This window comes from Panthera onca, chromosome D3, assembly GCF_046562875.1.
Source record: "Panthera onca isolate mPanOnc1 chromosome D3, mPanOnc1 haplotype 2, whole genome shotgun sequence".
In the NCBI taxonomy this organism is placed as follows: domain Eukaryota; kingdom Metazoa; phylum Chordata; class Mammalia; order Carnivora; family Felidae; genus Panthera; species Panthera onca.
Window position 1 is genome coordinate 16232883 of NC_138350.1, and position 15225 is coordinate 16248107.

A 15225-nucleotide genomic window follows, 5' to 3' on the forward strand; every position below is an offset into this window, starting at 1 on the left:
AACTACCTGCTTCACAACAAAGCCCATGTTACAGATGGGAAAACTGAGGTCTAGAGCGCTGAAGTCTCTTACCCAAGGTCATACAGCTGAGAAGAGGCGGGGCCACCAGTCAGACCCCAGCTTCAGGGTCTATCCTCCTGACAACCATGGTCGCTGCCTCTCGGGGACCCTCCCCTTCCCCTTACAGTTCACTGAGGGAGAGAACATTCATCAAGCTCCTCAAATCATGGCAGAACTGCAATGACGCTAAGGGCCATGAAGGAGGGGTGGATAACGCTGTGGACGTGGCTCCAGCCATGTTTCCAAAACCCAGGAGACGGCTGTGCTGGCATCCTCCAGTGCCCCTACCTCGTCACGGGTCCCCCACGGGTGCCCTCTGGACATTTGTTCAGACCGCAAAAGTCCCTCACCGTTCACTGTTAGGGTGTCCAAAGCTCTCCAGTGGGGTCCTTGGCCAATCGGTCCCAGGGCACAGCTAGGAACACCTGCAGGAAAGACGAGGAGGCAGTGGTTGGATCCAGGTCCAAGAGCCAGGGGTTGGGTGCACTCAGAGCCACAGATACAATCTATTGTCATTACTCCCAGTTTACAGAGGAGAAAGCAGAGGTTGGAGGCTGGAAGGCGACACAGCCCCGTGAACCCAGATTAACGGCTGGACCCTTCATCCCAACCCCCACCTCCTCCCCACCCAAGCACATCCACAGATGAGACTCTGAGTCAGGGGTGGGTGCGGGGAAGGCACGGGGGAGAGCGTGTGGATGGTTCGATGCAAATCTTCTGCCAGGGCAGACCCAGAACACTCGAGGCACCCAGAAGACAGAAAAGGAACGGTCCTGAGCACCCACGATGTGCCAAGAACTGTGATTCCCTTAGTTTCTCTTTGCAGGGGCTCTTTGAGGCAGGTGTTGTGATTCTTGTTTGCGATCTGGGAAACTGAGGCCCAGAGGGAGAAGCGTCCTGCTCACTTGGCATTCCCTGGGCCCTATGGGTGTCGTGGATCACACACAGACCTGCTGTCACAACAGCCCGGTGAGGAGACAGATACAAATGCATTCACTGAGCACCTACCATACTTCCCATAACAACGTTGTTGGGTATTTTCCCAACCTAAGGAAGAACAGACTGAGAGTCCGGGGAGTTTGCAAGTTTGGGAGGTCTTGGAGGTGGTCACACGGGCATGGTTCAAACCCAGCTTTGGCCGCCTACCAGCTATGTGGCTTTGGATACACGACTTCTCCTCTCGGAGCCTCAGTTTCGTCATCAATAGAATGGGAATACTCACTACTAAACAGAATGGGTGTAAAAATTACAGGCATCAGAAATACGGCACGTTGCTTCAGTGCTGGCACATGATCAAAAAATATTAGTGATTCAGTTAGGGCCCGGGGTAAACCGTGGGATTGGAACCCAGGGCTCCGACAGCCCAGAGCCCATGCACTTTCCACCACCCAGGCTCTCCCCATCCTGACGAATGGGAACCAAACCAGAAGCTCAGCTGGTGAGACTGCCAATCGATGCTTTGTTATAAATAACGCCGACCTTCCACCATATAAACGCATTACTGGTCCTTAATGGGTTTGAGGTGGTATTTCATTGCAGAAAAGTCATCTTTAGCTTTCATTAAATAAAAGCCACTTGGAAAATCCCGTTGAGGGCCCTGGGCTCAAGGGATTCAGAATTAAAGCACCATCCTGCTTGGGTGTCATGCCATACTGCAGGCTGGGAGAATATTCCAGAGGTGCCCAGTGAGGGGTCCCGGGGGGCTTCCTGTGACCCTGGAATGCAAACAGAAGATGGGCCGAATACGGCTCCCCCCGCCCCCCATAACTGGGGGGAATGTGACTGGTGCTCGTGATAACGATGGAGGCCAGGGACCGTGCTGAGCATTTGCTATGGATGCCCTTGCTTTGGCCCCATGACGGGCACCGACAAGGCTGAGGGAGATGAGAACGCTCGCCCAAGACATCCATCCAGGCAGGGGGTGGGGGAATCAGAATTTGAACGAGGTCTGCAGAACCAGGGCGGTCACCATCTCTACACGCTGCCCCGGAAATCACGGTCTGATGACAGCCACCAAGCGTGTCCTCGAGGAAGAAATGACCATGTCCACATTCCCTGTGCCGGGCTGTGCAGGCCCCGGGGACAAGGAAATGGCTTCCCCCAGGGTCCCGTCCCACAGGAGCTCACGGCCAATCACAGGGCACAAGACAGAGGTGAGCTGGGGCAAGGCCAGGAAGCCCGAAGAAGCCTGGAGGGGGTGCTCCCCAGCCTGGGCACCAGTCCTGTGCTTCTCAGGGCAGGCGGGATCTGAGCTGAGTTTTCTAGGACAGCTAGGAGTTCAGAGAATGAGGGAACGTGCCAGGCCGTCTCTGCACCCCCTCCCCCGCTGCCAACGGGGGAGGCGTCTGAGCCCCAAGAGGAGGGTGGAGAGGAGCAGGGACCCCGCACTTTGCATCACGTCTCCAGAAAGGCACTGGACACAGATAACGTCATGTCTGGCTCTCCGGCTGGGCTGGAGCGGCTCGGGGTCACAGGCCGTGTCTCACCGTCTCCGGGCAGGCATGGGGGTTAGCCGGGCCAAAGCAGCACAGAGTGGTGCTGACAACCTCTGGGCCTGTCTGTCCATCCGCCCCCTCAGTCTACTAGGAATTGAGTTCATCAGTGTCCCCCGTTGACGTGTGCCCTCCCCCTGAGTCCTCCTGGGGGAGTGTTTCATCACAGGTCAGCCCTCGGCCCATCCGGACACACACCCTTCCTGCCCTGAGCCCGTTTCTGTGCCAGCCCAGGCCGTACAGCAGAGGAGCCAAGGACACAGACTCTGGGGCCTGGCCAGGCCGCCAGCTCCCTGATCCTGGGTCTGCATGAACTTCCTGTGACCACGGGCAAGTCAGCTATCGGCTCTGCGCCTCGGTTGTCTTATCTGTAAAATGGGCCGGATCATGCGATGGTGGTGAAGTTTCAACGTCACACGTAAAGTTCTTAGAACAGGGTAAACACTATGCTGTTGTTGTTGTTGTTGTTGTTGTTGTTGTTATTCTGTCCCAGGCTTCCACTCTCTCCTAAAATGGCCTTTGCCTCGAAAGGTAGAAGGGGGCCTGGAAGGCCGCAGGACCCATAGGTCCCCCCCACTGGCCTCCCCAGTCCTGGGTTCAAGGGCGGGTCAAGGGAGACACAGGCGAAGATTTTGTTTCTCTTCGTCTCTCAAATAGGGGTAAGAAAGCCCCCCTCATTTTGTTGGGAGGGTCACATGTAGTGACAATGAACCCTTGGCCAACTGTAAATTCTAAAGAGCCATAAAATTCTAGCTATTTGTAGTCCTTAAACAATCAGGAAGCTTCTGAGAAAAAGTGTGTGTAACTATATATCCACGATAGGCGTATATGCATAACCAACATTTATTTGAACGCTCAGCATGTGTGAAATGTGCTTGGCGAGGCATGTTCCCTACAGCCCTGAAAGGGTAGCTCTGACTTACAAGTGCAAAAACTGAGGTTCAGAGAGGTGAAGCAACCTGCCCAAGGCCACACAGCTGGGAAGTTGGACCTCCAAGGATCCCAAGTGAGAAGTGTCTTGGGCTCCCCCTGTTTCCCCGAGGGATTAGCAGTCCCCAGTCCTGCCACTTACGACTCCCAGCTCTCTAAGCCTTAGCTCTGAATCCTAAGAGTTCAGACCTTCATTACATTCTTTTTTTTTTTTTTTTTTTTAATGTTTATTTATTTTTTGAGAGAGGGAGACAGAGCATGAGTGGGTGAGGGGCAGAGAGAGAGGGAGACACAGGATCCGAAGCAGGCTCCTGGCTCCGAGCTGTCAGCACAGAGCCCGACGCGGGGCTCGAACTCACAGACGGCGAGATCATGACCTGAGCTGAAGTTGGACACTCAACCGACCGAGCCACCCAGGCGCCCCATGTTCTTGACCCTCCTATGGAGCTGCCTTCCCGGAGCCACCTTCCCAGGCTTCCCTTCGCCTTTCCTTCAAGGCCCCTAGAAGTGGCTCCACATGAAAATCACATCTGCAATGCTGTGTATATCCTGGTCCATGACACTGCCCACTGCCTCCCTCGGGTGCCCCTTATGAAGCCCCCTGCTTGGTGAGAAATGCCCAGGAGAATTCAAGGTAAGGAACAACGTTGTTTCCCCCGGGGGAACTGGGCTGTTTCCTCATTCTAGGTCATCCAGGTTCTACAACTGATCATGTTTCCCTTTTCGATGTGGCCACAAGGAAGCTCAGAGTCACATTCGCAGGTCAGAGGCAGCAACCGTATTAACCCAGCTGGTCTGGCTTCTGCGTTGGTTTGGTTACTCTTCATGCCTGCATCTAGTTATACTTTCTATTGGTTTTAGTCCGCGGTGATAAGTGATAGTTGACTGGGTACCTGCAACAGCCCGGAACGCTGTATAAATACTTTCATTGTATCAGCTCACACAACCCCCCAGGTCCCCAGAAGTGGTGCTGCTGTCACTCCCAATGTAAGGGTGAGGAAGTGAGGCTATTGTCCCACAGTCAGCGGGTGGCCAGCTCACATTGCTCAGACTTTGAGCCCTGCTCTTAACCGCTTTGCTTTCCAGAAAGTGGAGCTCATCTCTCCGTGTCTGCACCACCCCTCCTCCTGCCCCCCCCAGGACACCTACTCATTGTTCCCCTTGTCCTAGCCCCTCCAGGGATCTACCTCCCTGCCCTTCTTTTCAGGACATCTGGTTGAGGTCTGGGGCACATGGTTCATCACAGCCCAGGCAGGCAGGTGAGCCTGTGGCCAGTCTGTCCCCCTTTCTGCCCTCGGCTCCCCCAGAGAGCCCAGGAAGCCCAGGGAGCAAATGAACTCCCCTGGCTGGCTCCCAGATTCAGCCTGTGACCCTGAACTTACACCCATTTAGAATAAGGCCTGGAGTTGAGCTGTTCTGAGGCCCCTGGGACAGACTCTCCAGGTCATCGAGACAGTGTCCTGCCTCCAGGCCCCTTCCTCCCTAGCATCCCTGCCTGGACATCTACGGGACACATATGAAGCAAAGGATGCCTTTGTTTCTCTTTATGGCCTTAGCGCACCTTCCCAGCAGTCCTGAGAAGTGGGCAGGGCAGGTATTATCATCCGCATTTTGTAGGTCCTGAAATTGAGGCTCAGAGAGGAGAAGCAAGTTGTTCAGGTGTGACCTTGGACCTCTCAGCCTCCAGAACTGTGAGGACAGATGTCTGTTGCTTAAGCCCCAGAGTCTCCGGCATTCTGTTACAGCAGCCGGAACGGGGACCAAGGCCTCCGGGCCCCATTGCAATCCCAGCGCGATGGGGCTGGTCCGAGGACCTACCCCCAGGCTCTCGTGAGGCTTGAGGAGGCGGTGTTTGTTCCAGGGGCTCTGGGGGCACTGCCTGGGGCATGGAAAGTTCACCACGGATCATTAAACAGTTCCTGTGACTGGACAGCGGGCCACACACATCTTACCCACCTCTTACACGACAGCCTTCCGGGGCCGGGACACGATTGCACCCATTTTCAGATGGGGACGCTGAGGCACAGGGAGGCGAAGTAATGTGCGTGAAGCATTTTACATCCCTGTAGCGCATAAGGCCACTCTTGTCCTTGTCGTTGTTGTTATTGTTTGGGGAGGGAGGGGTGGACGTAATCCGCGTCCACCAGTTTTCTATCAGTACCCGGTTCTGACCCCACTGCTCCCTTCATCTGCGCTCTGGCCAGCTCCCAGGCCTCTCCCTCTGATGCTGACTGTGTCCCACCTGCTGCCCCCAGCACCCCCCAAAAGCCTGCTGGATAACAGACACTCCTCCTTCACCAGTCTCCGGCTCAGTGCCCGGTGCACAGTAAGTGCTCAGTAAGCACGTGTGGCATTAACTGCTGACATCGTGATTTACTGGACACTTCTATGTGGTGGGTGCCAAGCCCATTAGAAGTGTTGTCACAGACGACTTGCAAGGGGGGAGGTGTCGTCCTCCCCCGAGGCTTTGGAAACATGGAGCCTGACGCCTACTGTATCAGTCAGCCCGCATCGCTGTCACCGGGGACCACAGGCCGGGCAGTTTAAACAACAGACGTTGATTTTCTCATGGCTCTGGAGGTTGTAAGCCCAGGATCAAGATGCTGGCAGGCTTCCTCTGAGGGTCGCTCTCCTTGGCTCCTACACAGCCGTCTTCTCCCCGTGTCCTACGTGATCTTGCCTCCGTGTGTGCCTGTGTCCTGATCTCTTCTTACAAGGAGCCCCGTCATGATGGATCAGGGCCCACCCAGATGGCTTCATTTTACCCTAACCGCCTCTTTACAGGCCATATCCCTGAAAATACAGTCCTATTCGGAGGTGTCGGGGGCTTGGGGTTAGATTCATTCGACGTATGAATCTGGGGGGATGCGATTCAATCTCTAACACCCACATGCTGCCATCATTGGTATAACCCAACACGGCTATTTACGGTTCCTCCAGATGGCTCACTCTGGGCTTGGGGGAGTCTTACCCCCAGCTCTCTACCCCATGGCCTCACCCGTGCTGGGACCCAGGCCCTATCCTTACGATGGGTTACTCGGGCACACGCACACACACACACGCCCCGCCTCCAGTGGAGGAAGATATTTACCATCTCCACACCCATCAAGGGAGTGCCATCTGCAATGTACGAGAAATGTACGAGAAATGTACAATGTACAAGAAATACCTTCAAATCCAAACAGGCAGCAACCCCAACAGAACAACCTCAAACCATCCGAACAGGTAATTTACAGGAGGGAAACCTCCAAACATGGGCATGTGACAAGTTCATGCTCCAAGACTTGCAAATGACAACCGCGGCTGGATGAGACTTGGTGCCTACCGGGCTGTGGCAAGAATGCAGCGCTGGCACGGCTACCCCTCAGGCTGGCAGGATGGGGGCACAGGCTCTCAGGCCACCCTGCGGGTACCCGTGAACCCCTGGGCACCCTCCAGCCCCGGAAGGCACCAAGCACCAGGGCACTCGTGTGTGCCGTTTGCGGGGACATGCCTCAGCTTGGGCTCTCCAGAAGCAAACCTCCAATGCGGATCCCTGCAAAAGTGATTTATTAAGGAAGCGTTCCGGGAAAAAATCCTTACGGGAGTGGAGAAATCGGATCAGGAAGGGGAGGAGGCTAGTCAAGGGTGCAGAAGGTGCCCTTGGCCCTTGCTTGCGCTCTGGGAACAATGGAGGTCGTGATCCAGGAGGCCGAGCATTTGTATCCCTCCACCCTGCCCACGTGCATTCCCAGGCACTCCCAGGCACTCCCAGCCCCGGAGGTCCGGAGGTCGATCCTCTAACAAAAGCCAAAGGTGCCGGCCCACAGGGGCAGGAGACCTCGGGGAGATTGTGTGCGCTAAAACAGTCGAGGATCTGGGGTCTAAGGAGGCACACACATGCGTCTGCTGACGGCTGGAAGCTGGAGACCCCTGAAGGTCCACTGTGGGAGAGGGGACCAGGGAATGCCGTAAGCTGCTAGAAGTGACAGATCATGCACAGTACACACGGCATTGGCATTCGGAGCATCTTAAAACCACCTAACCATAGGAGCACTTAAGGGCATCGAAAACACGCACGCACACAAAACGGGAACAAACATCTGGCAAGAACACCACCAGATAACAAGCTACACACTGAACGGATTAGGATAGTCCCGTGGGAGCAGGGGTGGGAGGGAGAAGTATAGAGAAATGAATGCCAGGAAGAAAGGGAGGTCAAGTGCGGGGGGGCTTCGAGCGGCCAGTGATGCAAATGAGAATGGACGGAGGGGTGTCATTATGTGAGCCCTCTTTCCTCTCCTGAGGTCCAGAAAAACCAAGAGCAAACAAACAGACACTCCAAATCCCTGCCTGGTGCTCATGCTCCGACGGTGCTCATGCTCCGACGGTGTTCAGCCCACGCCTGGATCCCTGATGAAGCCACACTCGGCCTGCCAGCCTTGGCCCTGCCCAGGGGACTTCGGTGCCCCCCCCCCCCCGAAGCCTCTTTTCAAACTGGGAATGAACTTGGCTGAGCCAGTGGAAACACTGGCCCAGTTAAGCTGGCTCTGTGGCACCCAAGGCCTCCGACCTCCTCGGCAAGCCCAGCCCTGGCCCAGGACAGGTCGGGGCTCAAGTTCACAAAGGGTTTCTCCTGCCGTCGAGAGCAAAACCCTCAGGTGGATGTCATTCGCTTAATTTTTATTAAGCAAACAGATGGCCCTCACTACAGGCTAGGCACTGTTCTAAGCACTATTACAGATGAGGAAACTGAGGCCCAGAGAAGGTAAGTAATGTGCCCACAGGTAGGTCAGCCAGGCAGGTCAAATGAGTCATTCTGGACAGAGGAGGAAGCTCCAAGCAGGCAGGTGCCATGCAGGGTTTCAAACTCAGAGCCTGCTGAACTGCCCAACCCACTCTCTTTCCTTGTCTACCACCTGGCCTCCTAGGAACATTCTGGAATTCTCTGGTCTTTGCTCCCCGGGAACCTCCCGAGAGCCCCCACGAGATTTATCTGGCGGGGTTCACGGCATGCATTTTGCAGATGGGGCCAGACGAGTTTCCAGGTTCCCTGTGATTTTTCTATGGGGTCCCTCTGTGTCCAGTCAATGGCCCGAATGGGACTGTGTCACGACCCCAGTGCCATGGGGAAAGTCTCCCGGAGATGGGAGCTCATCCATCCATCCTGCGAGGGAGTGCGGAGCCTGCCGCTCCCTGGCCCTGGCTGGGAGGCTGGGTTGCACCACCTGGACCTCCCCCTGTCCCGCTCTGCAAGGGTGTCTGTCCTCCATCCTGCTTTATCAAGGGGACATCTGAGGCCAGAGGGGGCGGGGGCGGGCTTGCTTGCCTGAAGCCACACAGCTGGTTAGTGGCAGTGCAGGGATTTGAATCCGGTCCGTATGAGTCCGAGGCCCCACCTTCTCCAGCTGCTCTCCGCTGGCCCGTGTCCCCGTGGGCTCAGGGGACGGCAGGGCTGAGGGGCATCTGGGCAGCAGCTGTGTGCCTTTCGCTTCCTGTCTGGGTCTCTGTTGCGGGCCCCTTTGCTAAAGGAGGGCCCCAAGTCTGCGAAGGACTCGGCTCCCTTTCTGTCTGTCGTCTGTCTGTCGGGGACTCTTTCTGCTGGCTTCTTCCTCGGCCTCTCTTTCTCCCTGTCCGTGTGTGTAGCAGGGCCCGTGGGTGGGGGAGCCCATCAGGGAAACAGGAAGCTCCTTCCTTTGCGTTTGGCCTGGCTCTTGCCCTCCCCACGGCCTGCTCCCAAGGTCCAGATGGGCGGCCGCAGATGCCTCTCCTCTGGCTCTCTCCAAGCTCTCCCCCAGAGGGCATCCCATTTTGTGGCCGGGGAAACTGAGGTCCAGACAGAGCAAGTGACCCTCCCTAAGCCACAGAGGAGACGGGCTCCGTCTGTCTCGTGTGTGGCGTATCCGCAGGGCCTAGAACTCTGCCTGGCACGTCACCCACCTTAGGGCTCCCCCCTCTGTACCTTCCCTGCACAGATTTGCCAATGGAGGCTCACTCAGGTGAAGTGGCCAGGCCAGGCTCACCCAGACCGTAAGCGTTAGCCTAGGATTTGAACCAAGGACGCTCTGCCCCCCAAAGCTGCTATTTCTGGTTGCCCCAGATCATAGCCTCGGCCACTCTTCCTCCACAAATGTCCCTCCCCGGCCTTATCCTCACCTCCTGCTGGCCCAGACGGCCTCTGCAGGTTCTGAGGTCTTTGCTGCCAGAGTTCCCGGTTGCTCCCACCTACCAGTCCCCCGCCCTTCCGGGCAGAGAGACCGGGCAGATGGCTGTGAGAGACACATTAGGGGTTTCGGTTGCTGGATCCCCAGCTCCGAGGACTCAGGAACCTCGAAACCACCAGCACCGCAGATACTCCAGCCACGGGCTGGCAGCCAGCCCCCGGACGGAATTAGCTCGGTGTTGGGAGAGAATTTCCTCCCTGGTCCCACGCCCACACTTGGAAGCTCACACTGAGTCACTGCAGTGAAGCTAGAAAGTGCTGGCCGCCTGACAGCCTGTCCCATTTTCTTGTGGTTTGGATGGGGCCATGTTTGAGCTTAGGGCTCCGTAGGCGTGGGCAAGAGCCAGGAGCCTATAACCCTGGACCCGGACAACCCACTTGCTCAGAGACCAGAGGCCCCAGGAAACCTCCAACAGCAGACGAGTGCACAGAAGCAGGAGACCCCCCCCAAATATCCATTCTACTGCCTGGTCTCCCCTCCCCCGCATTAGAACACCACTCCTTCCTCCCGGGTGTGCTCTGTCTGTCCCCAGATCCACTCCCCCCAGCTCTGTGTCCTACAGGCGGACCCACAGGAATGACATCACAAGGCTCTTTGAGAGCCCGACAGGGGGGACAGGGCAGGACGAGAGGGAGGTCAGGCTCCCTCCCGGCAGAGTCTCCTGAGTCGGTCACAGCCATGCCACCTGGATCGAAGTACAGACCCCTCCTCTGGCCCCCAGCCTGGGGCACCAAGGTCTCCATGCAGGGCTGGCCCTGGGCTGCTGGAGAGAGAGAGACAGAGAGAGAGAGAGAGAGAGAGTACATCCCCTATACTGTCCACCCCTTTCTGAGCCCTCCGAGCCTAGGCTGTCCTGTCTCCCTGTTTGAGCCAGTCATCGGTTTCTGGCTATGACCCTAACCACACTCCCTACCCTCTACCCCCAAATCTGTCAGATCCTGCCCGTTTTGTCCATCAACAGCTCGCAGACCTGCCCGCCACTTCTGCCCACCCGGATGGTGGTGACAGGCCCCCAACCAGCCACTCGTTTCCATTCGGATTTCATTCCCCACCTGGTAGCCAGAGAGAGCTCTTCAAAGCGCAAACCACATTGCAACGCTCTCTGCTTACGAGCCCTCCTTAGAAGCAGCACCAGCTCCTTACCGAAGTCCCTAAGGCCCCTGCCTCCGCTACGACTGAGCCCAGGATGGATCCCGACCCCAAATGAGACCCTGCCTTGGCCGCAGGCCCTGGGGCCCAGGTAGAGTGTGGACACTTCCTTGCAAACCCGGCCCCCCTATCTGATTGCAGACCCAGCAGTCATTCCCAGCCACCTAGGCCCCTAGCAAGAGTGTTTGGGTGGACGTCTCTCCTTCCAGGCTGAGAAGCCACTCTGGCCCCAACAGTGGGTCTGACGCACAAACACTGCGTGTCTTTGCAACTACTCAGCTTGCATCCAAAGCCGCCAGGCAGATAGCTTGCGCCTTTTCCCACAAACACGGCCCCAGCCCCTGGAGGTGACCTGTAAACAAATTCCCCCATGCTTATATCCCCCTAGACTACGAGGCCCAGCACCCGACTCGCCTAATCCCCTAAAGCCAGCCTTGTGTCCGCTCACGCAAGCAATCCCCGAGCTTATCCGGAAGGCACTGGGCGCGATGACACGAGCTGCTCAGGATGTGGTCTGAGACGGCTGCCAACGGGGGTCGCCGTCCCCCCCCCCCCACCTCCGGCCAGGTGCCGCCCAGGGCATGTGCTCAGGGTCCTGCTCACAGCAGGGGCTCGGAGCCTAGACTCCGAGGCTCTCAGGGTTAAATGTTGTTAAATATCATCATCCAAATAACTATTTTACTGAGCACGATATGCGTCAGGACACTGAGAAGCTCTTCGTGTACGTCCTTCACACGAACCCCATGCGACGGTGGGGTCATTACTACGGCCAATTTAGAGTTGAAGAAGCAGAGGCCTGGGGGGTGGAGTCTCACCCAAGGTCACATGGCCACTGAGAGGCAGAGGTCTTTATACTTTACAGGGTCTACTTGACAACGCCCTTAGGTAAATCCCTGACCCCCTGGGGGCCTGGGTTTCCCCGTCTGTAAAACAAGGTGGTTGGAGTTGACGGTGTCGAAGGCTCCCTTCCAGCTTTAAAAAATGCCACGGTTGAGGGGCACCTGGGTGGCTCAGTCGGTGGAGCGTCCGACTTCGGCTCAGGTCGTGATCTCGCGGTTTGTGAGTTCGATCCTCACGTCGGGCTCTGTGCTGACGGCTCAGAGCCTGGAGCCTGCTTCCGCTTCTGTGTCTCCCTCTCTCTCTGCCCCTAACCCACTCGCATTCTGTCTCTGTCTCTCTCAAAAATAAATAAGCATTAAGAAAGATTTTTTTTAAAAATGCCACGGTTGAATGGGCCAAGCGTCCATCGACTGCCAGCCTCGTGGCACTAAAAAAGACAGTATGGCCCAGCTCCACGCTGTGTGACCCTGAGCAAACTGCTTTACCTCTCTGAGCCGTTGTTGAGTTGCCTATGGAATGGCGATAATAAAATCTTCCTTTGAGAAAATCACGGAGTCTGGATAAAGTGATTTCTTGGGACCCCTTGCAGTTCTAAGATTTCTGGCCCAGTGGCTGAAGGCTGATTTATAAACCTCCCCTTCCTCACCCGGTCAGCAGGTCTGGGGTCCTTACTAACTATGACAAGGTTGTCTCGGGCTCATTCCCCTGCTCCAAGCTGCCCAGTGGCTAAGCCACCAGGTTCAAATGCCCTTCTTAGCTAAGCAACCATGAACAAACTCTCTCCTTTCCAAGACTCAGTGTTCCCATCTGTAAAATGGGGCTGATATTATGACCTCCCTCCTAGAGTTACCATGAGCCTGTCAAGAAGCAATAATGTGGGTCCACAGAGTGCCCCACGCACAGCGGGTGCTCAGCAAACGTTTGTAGAGAAAAATCGGATGGAGATTTACTTGGGAGAACCAGCAGCAGCCCTGTCCCCCGCTGAGGAGAAAGCTGGGCTGAATCCACTTAGCAGATTCTGAACCAAAGCAGAGGGCCTGGCTTCCAGAAACCGACAGAACTTGAAGATGAGCCTGGAATGTGTCTGGAGGCAGCGGAGGGGATGGGAGCCAGGCCGCAGCCAGTGGTTCCTCTGAGCCTCCCCCTCCCAGACCAGACGCCGCCCTGGTCGGATGACGAAGTGTGGCCACTGCGATCCCTGCCCTCAGCTCGGCCCCCTCTCCCTCCCCACATCCTCTGCGAGGGCCTCCGCGAAGCATTTTTCAACTTGGTTGAAACCCTCGGCTGAGACGGAGCTCTTGTGCCCGCTCTGTCCTCACAGACGATCCCGGCGTAACCAGGAGCTGGCCCCGGCTGTGCGGGCTCTACCCCGTTTTCTCCGCATCTCTGACCCCCCGTTTCTGCTCCTGGAACGCGGAGCTCGCCCGACGGGCTGTGAAATGGAAGGAAAACGGCCCACGGGATGCGCCTAGCAAAAGAGGCAGCCCCTCGTGGGGTCTCCCCCAATGCCAATTCCCCCTTATTCCCATTTGGCGGAGAAAACTCAATTTCAAACAAGTTTCATGATCCTTCCCCAGGTTGCCCCACCCCCAACCCCAAGGGAGCAATGGGTAGAATGCGGCTTCTCTTCTGGTTCTTCCTGGAATCAGGTTCGGTAACCCCAGCTCCAGCACTTGCAGGCTGTGTGACCTGGGATGAGTTACCTCACCTCCCTGGGCCTCGGGCTTCTCCTCCCTAGCGTCTACATCCAGGGGCCGCGACCATTCGGTGGAACCCTCGGCGGAGTGCCTGTCGCAATCACGATTACTGGGGAATGTCATAGGAAAGGACCTGGGAAATGCGTCCCCGCGGCTCCCTCAGCAGAGCTACTGTTGGAGGGTCCCAGGAGAAGCTGGCAGGGCACCGGCCTTCTCTGGAACCTCTCGGATTAGGGTCAGAAGTCGGGGCACGTTGGATACATCAGAGGCACCGGCAGGCTGCAGCCTCGGGTCCCAGGCCCCTTTCCAGCCTTCTGACGTCCTCCGCGGCGCTGAGGCTCTGGCACATCTGGCCAAGGACAGCCCCGCCCCGGCCCCGTTCACCCCAGGCCACCTTGTTTCGGAGACTTCCTGCCTCCGGCCTGGAACGTTCTCCTCCGTGGCCCCGTCACGGGAGGAAGTGTGCACAGCATGGGCCTGGGGCTTCAGGAGTGCGGTTTGGCACCTTTGCCTGGAAGAGGTCAGAGAACAGAGGCCCTATTGGAGGACGAGGGAGGGTGGGCCGGGGCCTCGCCCAGACAAGCTGACTCAAACCCTCCGGGAGGCTGAGAAACTTCCGGCAAGATGGCCTTGACATCGGGCTCATGGAAAGCTCCAGAGGCCAGGGATTCTTCCCTCCACGTCTCTGATCCTTGGGTCTCCTTTTCTCCATCCTTCCAAGAAATATTTATCAAACATCCATTAGGCTCCAGGCCTGGGTCTCGGTCCTGGGGATATAGCAGGGAACAGAGACACGGCACTTGCCTCAAGAGGCTGGCATCCTCGGAAGAGGAATGGGAGCAAACAGATAAACGAGTAGGTGCCAAAGAAGGCAAATGCCTCTGGAGCCAGACTGCCTGGGTTTGAGTCCCTGCTCTGCCACCCACCCGCTGTGTGACCTTGGGGGAGTCATTACACCTCTCTGTGCTTCAGTGTCCTCAGCCAAGAAACAGCCCTGGTGAGTAGCGCCTCCCACCACAGGGCGACTCTAAGGATTAAATGAGTTTACACTGGTAACGTTTTAGAAGCATGCCTGGTGCATTGGAAGCATCGTGTAAGTGCTGGAAAAAAAATCAAATGATTATAGTGGCAGACGGTAGTAGGTGCTACAGAGAAAATATAAAGAGGAACAGGGCATGGGGAGGGGGGGGAAGAGCATTATTTTAGGTGGAGTGCCCAGAGGAGGCATCTCTGAGAAGGTGACCTCTGAGCAGAAACCAGAACATAGGAAGAGGGAGACGTGTGACTATCTGATTAAAGGCAGGAGGAACGGCAAGTGCAAAGGCCCTGAGGTAGGAGCACATTCGATGGGTTCAGGAAACAGCACAGACCTGTGCATTCAAGCATCTATTCAGATGGCTGCTAGTGGGCCACGCTCCCCGCTAGAAGCTGTGGGCGTCAGATGGCCCAGTCTCTGCCGTCATGTAGGGGAGGTGGGTGCAGGGGCATGGTAGATGCTCTGAGATGTCACCGAAAGTCCAGGCTTGCAGCGAACTGGTCATACTGCATCACAGACAGGATGGGCTTCTCCGCAGTCTCCACCCCTCCCTTTTATAGTCTTGATCCCCACACTAGTCATTGTGTCTCCCTCCCGGCCCCGTTGGCCACTGAGACTGTGACCCTGGATCTGTACAAAGCAAAGGGAAGTTGGTTGGGGAAATCAGGGGAAACTTCTCGGTGGAGGTGGCATTGGGGCCGAGCCTCGGAGAGTGCAAAGCCTTTGCTATGGGGCGCCAGGGAGGCAGGAGGCATCCGCGAAGACAGATCCGTGCGTGAAGGCACACAGGCTTCATCGAGCATGGTAAGTGCGTGTGT

The 15225-nt window shown here is 56.7% G+C and overlaps 1 protein-coding gene across 5 annotated transcripts in view; it reads right to left on the reverse strand.

The window, feature by feature from the left end:
• The window catches only part of CMKLR1 (chemerin chemokine-like receptor 1), a 49963-nt gene that overhangs the window by 3346 nt on the left and 31392 nt on the right, over positions 1 to 15225 (reverse strand). For all 5 annotated transcript variants that reach the window (XM_060612473.3, XM_060612472.2, XM_060612478.2 and 2 more), the window contains one exon: positions 411 to 485. The gene's annotated coding sequence lies outside the window, so the exon portion shown is untranslated. The remainder of the gene's footprint in view (positions 1 to 410; positions 486 to 15225) is intronic.